We start from the raw sequence: 5,377 nt of genomic DNA, 5'->3' as shown, positions 1-5,377 counted from the left end.
AATCTGCCAAAACCGGCCTCAGCTGAGGGAGCTACATGGAAACTATACCATTGCACCCTTCCTTGAGATGAAATCACTGCACCAACCCAGCTGGCACCCTCACATACACCTGTAGGTAAAGCTCTTTTCCCACCAAAACTAGTTTATAAAGTCTGGAAGAGGTGACTGCTTCCTCAAATATGTAGACATCAATACAAGGCTATAAGAAATTCAATAAATCAAGGAAATATGACACCACTAAAGGAACACAATAATTTTGTAGTGTCTGAACCCAGTGAAATGGAGTTCTACGAATTGTCTGATGATTAATTAAAAATAATAATCTTAAAGAAGCCCAGTCACAAAACAAGCCTTAACAAATTTAAGAAAACAGAAATCATTCCAAGTGTCTTTTCAGACCACAGTGGAATAAACTAGAAATGAATAACAGCCAAAAAGCTGGAAAATTCACAAATATGTGGAAATGAAACAACACACTCTTGAGCAACCATTGGGTCAAAGAAGAAATCAAAAGGGAATTTAAAAAGTATCTTGAGACAAATGAGAATGAAAATACAATGTACCAAAACCTATGGGACACAGCAAAGGCAGTAAGTACTGAGGGGGAAGTTTATAGTGATAAATACCCACATTAAAAAAAGAATACCAATGTCAAACACACAACCTAACTTTTCAACTCAAAGAACTAGAAAAAGAACAATAAGCTAAGCCCAAAGTTTTAAGAAGGATGAAAATAAGAAAGATTAGAGAATAAATAAATCACAAAGAATAAAAAAATTAGAAACAATTAAACAGAGTGGGTTGTTTGAAAAGATAAACAAAATGGACAACATTTAGCTAGATTAACTAAGAGAAACAATGAGAAGATTCAAATAAATAAAATCAAAAATGAAAAAAGGACACATTGCCAGGCACGGTGGCTCAAGCCTGTAATCCCAACATTTTGGGAGGCCAAGGAGGGCGGATCACCTGAAGTTGGGAGTTCGAGACCACCCTGAACAACATGGAGAACCCCATCTTTACTAAAAATACAAAATTAGCCATGTGTGGTGGCACATGCCTGTAATCCCAGCTACTTGGGAGGCTGAGGCAGGAGAATGGCTTGAACCCGGGAGGCAGAGGTTGCAGTGAACCATAGATCGCACCATTGCACTCCAGCCTGGGCAACAAGAGTGAAACTATGTCTCAAAAAAAAAAAAAAAAAAAAGAAAGAAAGAAAGAAAAGAAAAGAAAAAAGAAAACAATTCAGGCCAGGCATGGTGGCTCACACCTATAATCCTAACACTTTGGGAGGCCAAGGTGGGAAGATTGCTTGAGCCCAGGAGTTCAAGACCAGCCTGGGCAACATGGTAAAACCTTGTCTCTATCAAAAATACAAATATTAGCTGGGCATGGTGGCATGCACCTGTAGTCCCAGCTACTCAGGAGGATGAGGTGGGAGGATGGCTTGAGCCCAGGAGGTGGAGGTTGTAGTGAGCTGAGATCATGTTACTGCACTCCAGCCTGGGTGACAGAATCAGACCCTTTTGCAAAAAAAAAAAAAAAAAAAGAGAGAGAGAAAGAGAGGAAGAAAGAAAGAGAGGAAGGAAGGGAGGAAGGAAAGAAGGATTCAATTCAAAATAATAACAGAAACAATAAAATGCTGACAAATAAACTTAAACAAAAAGGTAAAAGAGTTGTAAAATGAAAATTATGAAACATTGGTGACACAGATAAATGGAAAAACATTCTGTGTTCATAGATTAGAGAAATTAATACTGTTAAAATGTTCACACTATCCAAAGTGATCTACAGATTTAATGCAATCCCTAGGAAAATACCAATGACATTTTTTACATAAGTAGAAAAAAATTATACAATTCATATGGAACCACAAAGCACCCTGAATAGCCAACACAATCTTGAGAAAGAAGAACAATGCTGGAGGCACCACACTCCCTGATTTCAAAATATATTACAAAGCACAATAATCACAACAGTATGGTACTGGAATATAAATAGACATACAGACCAATGGAACAGAATAGACAGACCAGAAATGAATCCATGCATCTATGGTCAATTGATCTTTGATGAGGTGTGAAGAATACACAATGAGGAAAGAACAGTCTCTCAAGAAGTGGCTTTGGGAAAACTGGATGTCCACATGCAGAAGAGTGAAATTGGACCCTTATTTCACACCATATACAAAAACCAAGTCAACATTTTGAATGTAAGACCTCAAACCATAAAACTACTAGAAGAAAACATAGGGGAAAAGCTTCCTGGCATTGGACTGGGAAATGATTTTTTGGATATGACACCAAAAGCAGATAACAAAAATAGAAATAGACAAATGAGATTGCATACAACCAAAAAGCTTCTGCATAGCAAACAAAACAACCAACAGAATGAAAAGGCAACCAATGGAATGGGATAAAATATCTGTAAGCCAAATGTCCAATAAGTAATTAATATCCAAAATATATAAGGAATTTATGCAACTCAATAGAAAAAAAAAACCCAAAACCAAACAAACAAAAAACCCTGATTTTGAAATGGGCAAAGGACCTGCAAAGACAAAAAAAATACAAATGTCCAAAGGGTATATGAAATAGTTGCTCAACTTCATTAATCATCAGGGAAATGCAAGCCAAAACCACAATGAGCTATCATCTAATACTTGTTAGAATGGATCAGAAAGATGAAAGATAGCAAGTGTTTGCAAGAATGTGAAATAAAGGGAACCCTTATACACTGTTAGTGGGAATATAAGTTGGTACAGCCATTATGAAAAAACAATATGGGGAGTCCTTAAATAATTAAAAATAGAACTACCTTATAACCCAGCAATCCTACTTCTGGGTATATATAGTCAAAGAAAATGAAATCAATATCTCAAAGAGATAGTTGCAGTCCCATGTTCATTTCAGCATTATTCACAATATCATAATAACCAAGATATAGAAACAACCCAAATGCCCATCAAGGGATGAATGAATAAAGAAGGTGTATAAATGGATAAAGCGTATGTGTGTGTGTGTTACATACATACACACAAATATATATATAATGGAATATTATTCCGCCTTAACAAAGAAGGAAATCCTACTGTTTGTGGCAACATGGATGAAACTAATGGACATTGTGCTAAATGAAATAAGTGAGAAGCAAAAAGAAAAATACTGTATGATTTTACTTAAATGTGGAACCTATGCAGTGAGCCGAGATCGCGCCACTGCACTCCAGCCTGGGTGACAGACTGAGACTCTGTCTCAAAAAAAAAAAAAAAAAAAAAAAAGTGGAACCTAAAAATGTAAAACTCATAGAAACAGTAGGGGCCAGGAGCGGTGGCTCATGCATGTAGTCCCAACACTTTGGGAGGCTGAGGCAGATGGATCACCTGAGGTCAGGAGTTCGAGACCAGCCTGGCCAACATGGCAAAAATTCATCTTTACTAAAAATACAAAAATTAGACAGGTGTGGTGACAGACACCTGTAATCCCAGATACTCATGGGGCTGAGGCAGGAGAATCACTTGAACCTGGGAGGCGGAGGTTGCAGTGAGCTGAGATTGCATCACTGCACTCCAGCCTGGGCAACAGAGCGAGACTCCGTCTCAAAAAAAAAAAAAAGAAAAAGAAAAAGGAAAGAAACAGAGTAGAATGGTGGTTATCGGGGGTTGTGGGGAGGGAAAGATGGGGAGATGTTGGCCAAGGGGTACAAGGTTTCAGCATGCAAGATAAGTAAGTTCTACAGATCTAATGTACAACAATGTGACTATAGTTAACAATATTGTATTGTATACTTGAAATTTGCTTACAGTGTGCTTACCACAAAAGGGAAAAAAGCTAATAACATACAACATACCTCATATAATTATATGAGGTAAGGGTATGTTATTAGCTTGCTTGTGGTGAATATTTTGAAGTGTATACATATATCAAATCATCAAGTGGTTTACCTCAAATACATAAAATTTTTAATTATCAACTATACCTCAATAAATTTGGGGAAAAAGACCTCAGGAAGATTTAAGATGGTGCCTAGTAAATTATCTCATCTGGACAAAAGGGATCCTCAGACTTTTTATGAATATAAAGTTTGTCTCATTGTGGCCTTAATCTTGTCTTAATCTTTTGTGAACATAAAGTTGCATCTCATTTGTGGCCTTAATCTTGTCTTAATCTTTTGTGAACATAAAGTTGCATCTCATCTGTGGCCTTAATCTATATGGCCTGATTGAACATATTTCCATATGTGTACTGGCCATTAATTTCTTTTCTGCGAAATGCCTTCGTTTCTTATCATTTTAGAGAAGGGAATGTTCTTCCAGGGAACATAATGAGCTGGTAAGTTTCTGGGTTCTACATGATGAATTCATTCTAGCATGACCAGTTTTCTAAACCATCTGAACTCTTTCTATTATTCTGTCAGGGCGGTGTTGGCAACTTTACCTCATTTAATTTGGGCCATCGTTAGCTCCAAGTTTTAAGGCTCCAATGCAGAAGAATGTTAGGATGGGCCACAAGCATCCTTGCCAGGATGTTAAATCATGAGTCATGGAAGACTCACACTGATGTGAATCCCCATATCAATAAACTCTCCCCCATCCAGATTTGTACTCCATTCCCCTGTCCATGCAAACAATACCTTCAATATACACTTCCATACTTGCTCTCCTGGCTCCTACTAGTACATATTACCCGAGTCCTGCAGGTTTTGTGGGGAGGAGGATAATACATTTTCTCTTATTATAGAGATAGTACTTCTGGGCCTAGACCTTCCTGAGACCAAACCTAGTTATTTGTCTAGATGCAGTAAGAATAAACAAAGGCAGATTTTGAGAAGAACAAGTATCATCTTGCAATCTGTCTGCCTTAGGTGAGACCTTTGCATGGTTTCCAGGCAGTGGAATTCTGCTCTCTCCTAACAAGAGGGACGGGCTACTTCTGTTGGCTGAAGTGTTGAGGAGACTAGTGTTTCAGTGTTTTCAAGTGTATCTACCTAAATAGAGGTGATGCTCATATTGCCTGGAAGAACGTCCCCTTCTCTAAAATGATAAGAAATGAAGGCATTTCACAGAAAAGAAATTAATGGCCAGTACACATATGGAAATACGTTCAATCAGGCCATACAGATTAAGGCCACAGATGAGACACAAATTTATATTCATAAAAGATTAAGATAAGATTAAAGCCACAAGGAGACAAAATTTTATATTCATAAAAAGTCTGAGGATCTCTTTTGTCCAGATGAGATAATCTACTAGGCACCACCTTAAATCTTCTTTTTCCCCAACTTTGCTGAGTTATAGTTGACAACTAAACATTTTATGTATTTAAGGTAAGTCAAGACATCTCAGGGTCTTGACTTTAGCAAAGTAGACTTTCTGGTG

This window comes from Pan troglodytes, chromosome 8 (assembly GCF_028858775.2).
Source record: "Pan troglodytes isolate AG18354 chromosome 8, NHGRI_mPanTro3-v2.0_pri, whole genome shotgun sequence".
In the NCBI taxonomy this organism is placed as follows: domain Eukaryota; kingdom Metazoa; phylum Chordata; class Mammalia; order Primates; family Hominidae; genus Pan; species Pan troglodytes.
The sequence above is the reverse complement of the archived record's forward strand: the minus strand, read 5'-3'. Positions refer to the sequence as shown.